The sequence below is a fragment of the Heterocephalus glaber genome, unplaced genomic scaffold (assembly GCF_053883595.1).
Source record: "Heterocephalus glaber isolate CG9 unplaced genomic scaffold, H.glaber_assembly_v1.0 deba00001461, whole genome shotgun sequence".
In the NCBI taxonomy this organism is placed as follows: domain Eukaryota; kingdom Metazoa; phylum Chordata; class Mammalia; order Rodentia; family Bathyergidae; genus Heterocephalus; species Heterocephalus glaber.
In genome coordinates this window covers 3,232,086-3,246,237 of record NW_028258308.1, presented here as the reverse complement: position 1 = coordinate 3,246,237, position 14,152 = coordinate 3,232,086, and the positions used below count along the sequence as shown (strand labels likewise).

Here is a 14,152-nt window from a genome sequence, read left to right as displayed (position 1 = left end):
GCCAGCACCTTGGTATTTTTAGTAAACCTGACTTTGCTTATCTGACCCTAAGCCATAAAATACATTTTAAAGATTGCAATTTCATTTGCCTTTGGTTTTCAATGAAATATTTGAAGGTTTACATCTTATCCTTTCCTTGTGTCCAGTCAAGCTCATTCATATTCATTCATTCAACATGACTCCAATAGATAGTAAGTTTATTAAGTTTCAGGCGCTAGAGGGACAGCTGTGCTCCAGACCAAGGATTTGCAAACTTTTCTACTAAGGACCAGAGAGTAAATTAATTAATCAGTTAAATAATTTTTACTTTCCTGCTGTGGTAATTACTAACTTGCCATGGTAGCATGAAATCAACCACATGAATGAGCACAACTGTGTGCCAATAAAACTTTACTTGTGGACCTTGATTTTTGAATTTTATGTAAGTTTTATAGTAAAATATAATTTTCTTCTTTTGATTTTTTTACAACAGGTTAAAATTTAAAAAAGAAAGAAAAACAAAACAAAAATCCCAAAACCACTCTTAGCTTTCAGGCTGTACAAAATATGCAGCTGGGTGGATTCGGTCCAGAAGATGAAATTTACTGACTGTTGATCCAGAATAATGACATAGTCCTTACGTTCATGGAGTTAAAAGTCATGTGGGGCAGTGACTTGAAGGAGATGGAAAAGACGTTACACAAATGTTATAGAAATAAAATAAAAGTTTGATAGGACCCCGAAGAAAGAGAAAAGTGTCTTGGAGCTGTGAAGCCCTAATCTAACCTTGAAGGACACACATGAGAACTGTGTGTTTTGCCTAGGACACTAAATGGGAATATCATAAGAATTAAATAAAAGGTGTTTCATTATAAAACAATTAGGCATCGACTTAAATACCACTGTTCTTGGAATTAAATATTGGGAGGCAATGACTTCTCTTGCTATTCCAAGTGAACTTTTCTTTTTCTATATATTATTTATAGAATAATAGGAGAAATGAGCTAGCAAACTTCAGAAGTGATCTTTGCCTCAAGATTGGATCTAAAAGTCAGTGAAGAAAGCCACCTGGGTATGGTGAAGCTCAACTATATAGGCTGTACCACAAGTAAACTAGGTAATTGTGTCTCATGAGGTCCAAATTGGGCTCGTTGTTTTGAAGGAAACTCACTGATTTCAAAGAATTTTATGCAAGAGTTGAAGGAGGTTCTAGAAATCTATCTCAAGAATGTACCACCACATAGGATGCAGTGATTCATAGAATCTGTTAATTCAACCAAAGATATGTAATCAGAGATCCTATAGTTTAATATCAACCTACTGTATCTTCTTTAGTTCAATGCTGTACTGTTGTCTTCAATGTCTTTTTAGAAAAATTACTTACTTTCTTGTGCTTGAATTCCAAGTTTTCCCCATGCTAACCCTACTCTGCCTACTAAGGTAGACACAATTCTTCCCACCATTTCCCACAATGCTTCTAGTAAATTCTGTAAGTCCCCTGGAATGGTCTGATTATTGTTGACCGCCCTTTATCAACTGAAATATTACTCTAATTCCTTTGTGCTTCTGTACTTAACCATCTTAGTTATTCTCTAATTACTTTAATAATCAGAGAATCATTTATAGAGAAAAAGTTATATTCAGTATATTTTGAATTATTGGATATGTTTTGTTCACGAGAAACAAGCATTTAAAGTATAATTTTGAAAAGGCAAAAATCACAGCAAGTATAAACTAGTAGAAAATGAATATACATTCAAGATTTTCTATAACTAATTAGTGACAAAACTAATAACATTTTACAACCCTTTCAGAGAATGTTCTAAAGACCAAATACATATGTAGGCAATTAGGAATGCTAAAATGAATTGGCTAGTCGATTTAGAGCTGAATATACCTAGAAAAAGAAAATATAGTATTAGAAATAATTTATGCTATTCTTACTAGAAAAAATACTTTATCTATGAAGAAGTTATAATTTTCATTCCTGTAAGATTTCTACAACTTACAGAGTTGTCAAATTGCCTTGTTAATGACAGTGAACAAATGGCACAGATTCTCACAGAATAAGAAGGCCCTGGAAGGTCCCCCAGAGCCTATCCAGCATTTTGATGAAAGGACATCCGGTATTATTTGTCTGTTTAAAAGTTATTGATGGTTTATTTTGAGAAGGCAGGTTTGTTCCTTCAGTAAATCAGCAAACATGATAGACAACATGTGCAGAAGCCAGCGTCAGGATCAGAACTAGCTCCTGGAATGTGTGAAGAGAAGACATATAGGTAACATAAACCTAGAAGCGACATAATGATGGGAAGAGAAAGAGTCTTGGATTGAAAGGATGTTTGTGTACTGAAGGCAAAACAGATCATATTTTCATTTCCTGAAAAGTTTATTTTTCCTTGGAAGAGAAATTCAGTTTTGTATTGAGCTCAGTGCAGACAGAGATTTGTGCCTGCCACACCTAGAGTAGGCGAATCTGATAACCCAAGTAGATAACTTTAGTTCTTGATGTGAATAACTTGAAACATAAACTGAGATAGATGTACCACACACAAAAGGATTACACATTCCAAATGTATTCGTGGTATATCTGCTATGTGCCCAGCAATGTGTTACGGAGTAGGATATAACTTAGAAAAAGGCAAGATTTTAGCTCTTGTAAAACGTAATCTATAGCAGATATATCTAAGTAAGAAGTGCATACAATTTAATGCATTAAGTGCTATGGTGAGAAAAGAACAAAGTACTGGGACAGCACCCAAAAGGGGCACCAGGATAAAAATCAGGAGAAGTTTTATGAAGTATGGTTGAAAGAAAGATACTTGCTGATTGATCACATGTAGAGATGACACAGAGGCAGGATTGCAGATCTCTTACTTCAGCAAGAGGAATATTGCCATTAACTAATATGCCACAGTGGAGAGACAAGTTTTAAGAAAAAATAAATTTGATTTTGAGCTGATCCATTTGCATTTGGGGGACCTCTGGTGTTGACATCCAGAAGGCAATTTAAGATGCTCATTTAGAGCTTGGGAGAAGGAAGCACGGAGCTAGGCTGGGCATTATTGGTCTATGCTTGGCTCCTTAAGGCACAAGAGTGGATAAGGCTTTTGATTAAGAAAGAGAGAGTAAAGAAAAGAATCCTCCAGAGCTTTGGAGAGAAATCAGGATGTGGAAATTGGAAAAGAAAATGTCTCATGGAGGAAAGAGTGTCCTTTTTACTTTAGCAACTGAGAAGATGTGGCATCAATTGCAGGAGCAATATCCCTGTGTGGAACAGAGAGATAAAAGCCAGACTTCTAAGAGAAGGAAATATAAATTGCAAATGCAATTGATTGTTTTGAGATTTATAGAAAGCAGTAGTAGAATCAAAAAGTGGATTCTAGTAACTTTTTTTTGCAGGGGAAGGGGTTTTAGGAGGGAACACATTTAGGATGGGATACCTCTTTCAATGCTAGTGGAATTAGCAGACAATCAGAAGCTAAAAATACAGATAAGAAACTAGGATGGCTTACAGTCCCAGTCTTCAAGGATGTGAGAAGAAATGAATTATTAAAGTACAAATGAGGTATTTGGCATCAGGTAGAGGAAGAACAGTTCTTCCATTCCATTATCAGAAGAGAAAAACAATAAAAAGTGTGCTTGCATACAGACATGTGTGTGTGTGTGTGTGTGTGTGTGTGTAGTGGGTGAAAAGGAGAGCTCTTAAGTTGAAACTGTTGTGTGCTTGGAAATTCATGAGGACAAAAGATAATTCGAATTATTTGTAAGGAAAGAAAGAAAGTTTTAGGAGAGGGATTTGTGGGCAGAGCAAAGGCTTAGCTGAAGTTAGATGCAATATATTTAGGGTGTCATTAATCATTGCACAATTCTCTCCAGCAGAGCTCATCAGGCCAGATGAAGGGATAGAGATAAAAGATCTAGGTTTTGACATGCATGTAAAATGGAAATGAAGTGGGCGAGGTTGTTGAGAACAGGTATACTCTAAACTTATGGTGGACTGGGATTCTTGGGTAGGAATTTGAACATGGAGAAATTAAGAAATCAAAGGCCCAGTGGAAAACAAAGAAAAATATAGTGAGAATAAATGAGAAATTGAAAAGGATGCAATAAGATAGTGAAATATTTAAAATGAATATTGAGGAGGTAGAGTTTTCTGATTCATGTCTACATTGTTTTAAAAATTAAAGTATATTTTATTTTGTCAAATTTTGATTTATTATATATTTGATGGTTAAAAAGGTCTTTGTTTAAGGTACATAATTTGAGATTTGAATAGCATATACCTGTGAAACTATCATCACATATCAATTAACATATCACCTCAGATATTTACTTTTTTCTTTTTAGTGACAAATATTTATATTTTCTTTCCTTTTTTGTCTTTTTGATGAGAACACTTAGGATCTATTTTCCTGACTACAGTCAGTGTGATTGGCTATTTATTTTTGTAGAACAATATCAGGGCTGAGTAGTTCAATCAGAGACTGTCCGATGCACAAAGGCCAAAGTATTTATATAGACTTTTACTGAAAAATATTTGCCAGTCCCTGGTGTAGAAGACTAGTTACCTAATGAATTCACATAACACACATAAAAATAAATGGTGATAATAATCTTGATAAAGATAATAGCTAGTGATGGTCTGCTTACCAGGAGGTGGGCATTGTGCCAAGAACTGTTATGTGGATTATTTCTTTTAAAATCTTCACAACAGGCACCAATTTTGAAGAAGGGAATTGAGGTGAGCCTTCTGACAAAGATCCAAAAGCCAAGTCCAGGCACAACTCCAGAGCTCGTGATCCTAACCATGTACTTCACCAACATTACATTATAGTTTTCATAGCTGAGAATCCTAGGCAATATCTCAGACTAATAAAACCAAGGATTTAAAATCAGAGCTCTACTATTCATTCAATTATATTTTAGTGCAAAGTGAACATAATAGGATACAGTTTAAAGCTTAATGAAGAACATTATATAAGGAAGCTTACAGCAAACCATACATGATGAAAAATGTTCAATTTTTATTGTTAAGTAGGGAGTGTTTGCTGGAGGCATATTATCTCACCTGCTTATTAACTTATATTTTAGTTTTAAAGAGGCGCCATCTGACAGGATCCAGTTGTCAGGATTAGGTGTACTTAAAAAATGCTTGCACAGTGAAAAAGAAAATAATAGCTTTATGGCATATCTGGTTCAGATTTAATTTGCAATGCAGTTGTTGCTGCTGGAACATGTATGTGGTCTAGGGAAAATGCTCATTCAACATGGATGAACTAGGGAGGTTTCCAGGTGGCCTAAATTCCGTGGAAAATTATGCTTCAGAGGTTTCCATGTCAGTCAACACTCCCAAATTAAAAAGTCATAATCAAAAGGAATGAAATACAACTGCAAACATCTCCATTATTTCCCTGAGATTTCATGTTTTATGTCAGTGCTCTTGGCAATTCAATGCTGCTGTGATAGATGCAGAAAATGGAGTAGTAAAAAGACCCACTTACACTGCTTTACATGAGTAAAGAGGAATTGAGGAAAATGCCAAAAACACTAATGTGTTTCTACTTTAGAAAGCAGTATCAAAAGGTTTTGAAATTTTGAGGAATAAAGGTGTCTTGTGTACCTTTAGATCTTTCCTGTCGCCTGCCTCTACCTTTTCTTTTTTTCCCCTGGACATTCCTTTCTTCTTTCCCTCTTCTTTGTCTAGTTCATCATCTTTGTCAATCTCCATTAATAGTTCAGCTTAATTGTCAGTTCTGGGTTCTTCTCTATTGGAAAAATGACTCCTTTTGGCCTTGGTCATTTTATAGTCAGAACCTCCTTTTCCACTTCCCTATTCTAGAACGGTAGGTTGAACATGAACTCAATCGAACAACTGTTGATTTGTGCTAAGGAAGCTTCAACAAGGGCAAAAATGGGTCAAATATAGCTTCTCTCCTTTAATGGTTTTTATAGTCCACTAGGAGGGATCAGTCAAAAGTGAAAAATAACTCAACCAGTAGTATTAAAATAGCTTAAACAAATTATAGTAAAGGATCAAATATAATAAAGGAACTTATGTTTACATGTTTGGTAATGTCACTCTTTTTTCCCCTTTAGAGTTTCATTCTCTGTCATCTCTAACACATGCTGCACGCAACCCTTGCTGGCCTACTGCTATTGTTGGACATTTCGTGTTCCTTCATCTCTTCATAACTTTGCACAAGCTGTTGTTTTTATTTAACATATCTTCTTTCTTTTCAAATTCCAGTTAATCCTTGATCACTTTCTTAAATTCCATTTCTTTTTTTTTTTCATATTTTCTAGGAGTCTCTAATCTATATAAGTTGCTCCTTTTAGGAATGACACTTTCCATAGTATTTTACTATTGTGTTCATCTTAATCAACTAGGAATATTTGTTTGGAGAAACTTTCCTCACTGGACTGTGAACACCATGAAAGCAGGAGTTATGATGACATATTTGTTTGAATAATGTGTAGATGGTGTTTGGATCATGGCAGATGGTGGAGAAAAACTAAAATAGATTTGATATTTGAAATGTGGTTTGAACCCTGGATAACATTTGACAGGAGAGGGACAAGAAATGTTTCATCCCCTCCTCTTGCTCTTAGCCTCCCAAGCCCAGTCACAGCATTTCTCAGGGTCATATTTACTTCAACAAAATGCTATTCTACCCTTTACCTTTCATTTTGGAGATTCATTTTTAACTGATTCATAAAAACATAAAATTGTACATGATAATGGGGTACTATGTAATGTTCAATACATGTACCCATTATATAAAGTTCAACTCAGGCTAAATATATTTATTTTAAAAAATATTTACCATTTCTTTCTGGAAAAATCTTTCAAAATCCTTTCTTGTAGTTATTTGAAATTTGCAGTACATTATTGTCATCTATAATGACTCTACAGTGCAATAGCGCATCAGAATTTCTTGCTCCTCACTATGACTTAGTACCCACTGATTAACATTTCCCCATCCTTTCCCTGCCCCTATGCTCCCCAGCCTTTGGTAAACACCATTCTACTCTCAACTTCTGTGAGAAGAACTTTTAAAATTCCACATACAAATGCGAGGATGCAGTACTTGTCTTTCTGTGTCTGGCTTATTTCACTTAACATAATGATCTCCAGTTCCATCCATGTTGCCACAAATGACAGGATTTTGTTTTTTTAAAATGGTGGAACAGTATTCTATTGTGTAAATACCACATTTTCTTTATATATTCATCAGTTGATGGATGCTTGGACTGTTTGATTTCTTGGCAATTGTGAATAGTGCTGCGATGGGCATGGGAGTGCAGAGGTGTTTTGATTTGTACTTCCCTGGTGATTACTGATGTTGCTCATTTTTTCATACACCTGTTGGCCATTTGTGTGTCTTCTTTGGGGAAATATCTATTTAGATCTATTGCCAATTTTTAAATTGGATATTTTGGAGGGTTGCTATTGAATGTTGAGTTTCCTTATAAATTCTGAATATTAACTCTTTGTCAGATGTGTAGTTTGCAAATATTTTCTCTCATTCTATGTGTTCTATTTGTACTCATCTTATTGTTTCCTTTGGTGTGCAGAAGCATTTAGGTTTGATAATCACATTGGCCTATTTTTGTTTTTATTTCCTATTCTTTTGGGTCCAAAAATTTCTTGCTCATTCCTATGTCCTGAAGTGTTTTTCTTATGTTTTCTTCCAGAAGTTTCATTGTTTTGGTCTTAGATTTAGGTCTTTAATTCATTTTGAGATTTTTTTTTTGTATACAGTAAGACATGGGTCTACTTTGATTTTTCTGCTTGTGGATATTTAATTTCCTCAACACTATTTTTTGAGAAGACTGTCCTTTCTCCAGTGTGTAGTCTCAACATCTGCATAAAAATCAGTTGACTGGCGATGCATGGGTGTGTACTTTTAGATGGTCTGTTCTTTTCTACTGGTTTATGTATCTGTTTTTATACCAACACCTTGCTTCTTTGATTACTTCAGCTTTGTAGTATGTTTTGAAATCAGGTAGTGTAATGTCTCCTGTTTCATTCTTTTTGATTAAGATAGCTATAATTATTTGTGTTTTTGTGGTTTATATAAACTTTATACTTTTTATAGTATGTAAAGAATGACATTTATTTTTTATAAGGATATTATTGAATCTGTAAATTGCTTTGCGTAGCATGGCCATTTTAACAATATTGCTTTTTCCAATCCATGAATGTGAGATATCTTTCCACTTTTTTGTACCTTCTTCCATTCTTTTCATCAATGTTTTATGATTTTCATTGTAGAGATCTTTCACCTCATTGGTTAAATTTATTCCTAGCTTATCTATCTATCTATCTATCTATCTATCTATCTATCTATCTATCTATCATCTATCTATCTACCATGTATGTCTGTAGTGATTGTAAATGGGATTCCAGTTTATATTTCAGGAAATTTGCTGTTGGGACACAGGAATGCTATTGATTTTTGTATGTTGATTTTTTATCTGTAACTTTTCTGAATTGATACATAGTTCTTTTTGGTGAAGTTTTTGGATTTTTCTATATATAAGATCATAGAAATACAAATGTTTTAGCTGGAATGTGTGTGTGTTTATTTTCTCTGTTATCATACTCAGCACTGAGTTATTGATTATTGGGTGTCTACAATGTGGTGAGGTTCCTCTTTTATGAGCTGGGGACATAGCCATGAGATGGCTTCTCTGACCTAAGGAGCCAACAATTGTTTGTTTAATGTTTGCTCTTTGGTGGCTGGGATCTGAACTCAGGGACTCACACATGGTAAGCACATGCTCTACTACTGAGTTGCATCCTCATCACAAGAATTAACATTCTAGTAAGAGAAAAGATATCAGTAATACAAAGAAAAAAAATCTGATTCTGAATTTCTTTTACCTAGCATGGTCCCATATCATTTCTTGATTGATTGTGAGCAATTGTATTAGGCTTTCATTGCACACAGCCTCAATTTACCTTCAAAAGATGTTAGGGTAAAATAAGATCAGATATGATGAAATGAAATAAAATACACATTTACATGTTAACATCAATTTCTGCAGACCATGGCTGTTACCGAAAGCCCAACATTGGAGCAGAGGGTGGTGATAGTCACAGCGGAGGACATGCTCAGGTTAGTGGTGCTTTAGGTTCCTTCAAATTGTGCCATAGGGGCAGCTGCTGTGTCACCTCATGGTGCTCTGCAAGCAAATCCTTCTGGGTGAATTTTGGCATTTATTCATAATGTCAAACTCTTAACCTTAAGCAGCCATTTGGTAGAGCAAAAGGAGGGCTGGCAAGTGCCATCAAGCATTAGATTCCTGTCTATCTCCAGCTTTCAGACTGCTGGAGTTTCAGTCTTTCTGCAGCTTATCAGACCAGACCGGTGGCTTATCCTCAGCCCTGTTGCTTTCAAATGTAAACTTCCACTGCCACCTATTTTGATAACTCTCTGTGCATATTTAATTCTTTTTAAAAGAATTTTATACCATTTAATTTATAGATTACTTCTAATTGTAAATTTATGGTTCACAATTTCTCCTTAAGGATAAATCATCTGGATTCTCCTATTGTACTGTAAAATATAGCACATGTCAATAAATTTTCATTGAAGACTTTACATTTGGTATGTATAGCACACATTCTCACATATATAATTTTATATTTTAAATTATCTCAAAGTACTAGTCTAATATTTGGAAAAACATTTATTTTTGAATTCCTGAATATGCAGCACACATATAAGTGTATACAGTTATATACATATATGAATATATAGATGGTGGAAAAGAGAAAATTTTAAACTATGAATAACTGTTTTTTGTTTCTAAAGTTTCTGACTTTTGGGAATAGATTATCTTAAAATCAGATCTATGATACTTGGAAGAATCTTTTATGTTGTCAGTCAAAAAATACCTGTGGTTGGGGCTGGGGATTTAGCTCAGTGGTGCCACTGCCTGCCTCGCAAGTGCAAGGTCCTGAATTCGATCCTCGGTACCAAACACAAAGCAAAACCAAACCAAACCTGTAGTACACCTTACCGCATGATCCCTTTGAAGGCACTATTGACTGTTGAAATGAGAAAGGGTTTCTTGCTTTGATGGAATTTAGAGAGGACAAGGTGTAATATATGTGCACAAGAAACAATAAGATTTAGTAGAAGGGTTACATACAGCAAAAACGGGGCTTTCTGTGGACTTTCTGCCTCGCAGCTTCTGCCTTATATGCTTTCACAGAGCAATTTACTGAATAGATATTACTTTTCTATTTTATTATTTCTGTTACCCAAAACTACAGCAAAAAAAAAAAAGTTCAAGTATTTGGACACATTTGAACTTTTAGGACATGGTAGACTCAGGATTGAAACTTTTATTAAACTATAAAATTTTCTTTTCCTATTGGGGCTATAATGGGTAGTTTAAGAATTTGATGGGGGAGAACTTCTGCATTCTGTTCAAGGAATACTTTCAGAGACACTGAAGGGGTCATTGTCAGGTAATTTGGAGAGACCAGGCAGGCTCATTAATGTTTCAATAGTCACCTAAAACACATGTATAGCTAGGAATAGATATATGAATGGTTGGAAGATAGAAGCCAAACCTTCGTGGTAGGATTAGGCAGGGGTGGAGTTAAGGGGTGGGACACGTGGGGAGATCTTTTTGTTGCTTTTTTCATAATCTTTGAAAAAAAGCATTAATATGATAAATGATTTTAAATTTAGCAGTTTCATTATTTTTTAATTTTTTATTTAAACAATTACTAAAAAAGAAATGCAAACTACTGATTTGAAGATTTGATATTGCAAATATTTTACAATGAAAATCAAAGCTGAAAAAACCTCTAAAATTTAATTTTGTATTTTGGAAGCAAGGCTAACCCCTAGACCAAATCTGTTACCTGCTACTCCCCTGCATCCTTCCTTTCTCCTTTCTTTCTTTCAATAATGTTTTTTTTTGTTTTTTTCTGCAAATTGCCCCTCTTTCCTCCCATGTAGGGCTAAAGTTAATCACAAAAAATTATAAAATCTGTGTTTGATGCAAAAAAATGCATGGCAATTTTATATTTTTATTAAATGCACAGGGTTCTTTTCCTTTTTATCATCAGGCAAAATTTTATTCCAGGAAAATATATCATATTTAGTCTACAGTTGTAAATATCCCTCCAAATAAGATATTTTGTCTCAATTTCAGAGATAAAATCATAATAGGTCATTTAATGCTACAACAGCTCTATGAATATTTTACAGAAAAAAATATTTGGAGTCATTTTTGGTGTCCTCTTTATCATTTTTGCCCATCATACTGAATTGGTTGCAAAAGTCTGGTATCTAAACCTTACAGGTAGTTTATTCATTTCTTGCTTAAAGTCAAAATCTGTTTGTTAAATTTGATTCCATATTCTCTAAAATGATGATTTAACAGTTGTAAATTATGGTTAGACTTCTTTGCCCAATCTTAGTTTTCTTCTTTAGCAAAGAAACTTAGTCAGGATGAACTATTACCTTTAGACGGGCTGAATGCCTAACTGACACTCACAGATTGCACTGTCCACACACCGTGTGAAAGAAGCGGAGACTCTTGTCTTGACCTTGCAGATTTCAGCTGGTATCTTTTAAAAAGCTTGTCAGATGTATTCCTAAACCTGAAAAATGTTTCCTCTCTACAGTCTTTTTTCCCCCCCACAAAGTAAACAAATCAAAGCAATTGTAATTGTCTAGTGTGCTCTCGATCCCCATTCTGTTGTGAATGCTATAGGGCCAGTTTCGATGTTCAGTTTTAGCAATGAAAGAGAGATACCCAACAGATAGCAGACACAGAGCCAGCCCCTGAGATACAGACCCTAATCCATACCGGATGCCAGGATGAGAGCAGTCTGATTTGCATTCTAGGAACATGTTATCATTTATTTACAGAGCAGATATTGGCTAGATTAATCTCTTGGGCCTTGTTACTGTTAATAATTGTTATTTAAAAGATTGATTTTAAAAATCTGAATAATTAAGGTGAATATTCAAGTTATTTGAGAAAAAACTTTGAAGATATCTTTCACATGTAAAAGGAATTCAATTTCTCTATGTACACCATGAAATAGATTTTGAATAGTTTTATTTTTTTATAATATAACATACAGTATAATATTGCCAAGAAATAGGCTTTATATTTGGTTACAGTATTCATAGTAGAAAGCAATTAGTATTTTTAGTAAATGCTAAATAGTAATATGAGCCTAAAATCATTTTGTATCAACCTCATATATATCATTAAAGACAATTTCACGTGTAATGTAAAACAATACAATGTACAATTATGTTATGATATTAAATTTAACTGGATTCCACAGGCTATACTACAGTTTCCCTTAGTATGATTTATCTTCTAAAACAATATGCATATTTTATGCATAGATACCATTTAAAATGCCTGCTATTACTATGTCAGTTGACTTAATTATGTCCTGGGAGTAATTTTAATAATCATTTGAAAGGGTAATTAACAACTTACAATGTTACTAGAACCTATTATTTTAAGTCGCCAGTTTTTAGCCTAACGGTGAAAGATAACTGTATTTTTCATTTGCTGTGAAACATAAGACAGGCACAATCTTGACAGATTTGGCTCCATTAACACATGTAATCCTTTTGTAATCGATAGCACTGATTTAGCTTGCCTAAGGTTATAATAGAAAAGGTGGTTATCTGACAGCACGGGCAAAGATAAAGTCAGCATTCAAATCTTATAAATTACTTGATTATGGAAAGACTAAAAGCTTCACATTACTTTTCCCCTCTAACTGAAGGAAAAGTCAGTCACCTTCTAAATGGTACCATAACTTCAAAGGCAAATTACTGTTATATTCCTAGTTTGTTTTTTCCCTCTAAGTCCTTAAAATTTTGTCCTATGAGTCAGTATATTAAGATACTCCTTACAGACCTTTTCAACGCTTGGTCAGTTTGAAGCCTCCAGAAAGGTGACGAACTTCAGATGAACATTTCTTCTTTTCTGGGAGAGCAGAGTTTGGCTTTGCCTGTCCATTAGAGGCTGCCTGGTCCGTGGTCACTGTGAGGCAGCTGTGGCCTCAGACCCTCATGTCCTCTTACTACGCTCAGCTATATTTGGTAACTGAACTCATGTTTCAGCAGAGAGCTGCAATCTGGAATTCGAGCAGTAGTCTGGGAAGCAGCCCCAGGCCTAAAGGCTGGTTTCTTAGAAATTAATTCCACTTAGTATAGAAGGAACTATATTTATGGAGTTAGTAAACATAAGATTTAAACATGTCCTTTTGTACTTGTAGCTAGAAATCACTTCCACCCCTTTTATCATATTCTTAATCAATTACTAGTGTGAGATTTCATATAGAAAAAGTGACATTTTTAAAGAAGATATTTAACGGTAATCTTCGGCTCTGTATATTTAACTTTTAGTTACATAGTAGATTGTTCTAAAATAGTAAATCCCAGTAACTATTTAAAAAGTTAGGCTCCTGTTAAATTAAGTAAAGACTGTCACTGCTTTCTTACTTCATGTTATTAATTAAAAATGACTACGGTGTGTACTAAGACATTGTCTAAAGAAGGATGAAGTAGGCATGATCATACAGGGACTGAATCTTATACATGTTGCAACAGTGAGGTCTTAGCTCACTGCTTAGCCCATCAGAAACATGTAGTATACATTGGCTGAAGTAACAGATGGTGAATGAATAATGTTCAAGACAAGTATGAGCTCTCTTATAGTTGTAAAAATGTTGCACAACCATTTTATTGCGTATTCTGTAGCATCTCATTGTAACATAGTTTAATATCTTGGTCTTGTAAATAACAAGTGGAAGTAATAAGAAAACTTTTCTGATCCAAGAAAAGCTAGCAGAACTCTATCTGGGGGTGGGGTGTGTGAAAGTAATCACACAAAAGCTCCCAGTGAAGTTAACTTGGAAATAAAGTACTGAATTTTCTCTTGTCTGGATAACACCATCACAACTGATCCAGTTTCTTATCTGATGAATTTTTTTCTTATAATTAAAAGTTTATAAAGGTTTGTCTTTGTACTTTATAGGGAAAAGTGGCCCTTCAAAAACTGGTCCTCCTCAACATTGTTCATTGGGTCCATTACATTCATTAATAAATGGTTCTAAATTTTGTTCTTATAGAAAAAAAATCTCTGGTTGATTATCTTAGTCCAAAGG

At 34.4% G+C, this 14,152-nt stretch overlaps 1 protein-coding gene across 7 annotated transcripts in view; it reads right to left on the bottom strand.

Moving 5' to 3' along the window:
* The window catches only part of Palld (palladin, cytoskeletal associated protein), a 403,828-nt gene extending 390,761 nt beyond the window's left edge, over positions 1 to 13,067 (bottom strand). For 4 of the 7 annotated variants that reach the window (XM_013075180.3, XM_021264917.2, XM_021264918.2 and 1 more), the window contains exon 1: positions 12,901 to 13,066. The gene's annotated coding sequence lies outside the window, so the exon portion shown is untranslated. Of the gene's footprint in view, positions 1 to 12,900 lie in introns of all 7 variants that reach the window. The other 3 variants (XM_087216935.1, XM_004852917.4, XM_021264916.2) reach the window with 1 other exon arrangement.
* Positions 13,068 to 14,152: the final 1,085 nt, after the last annotated feature.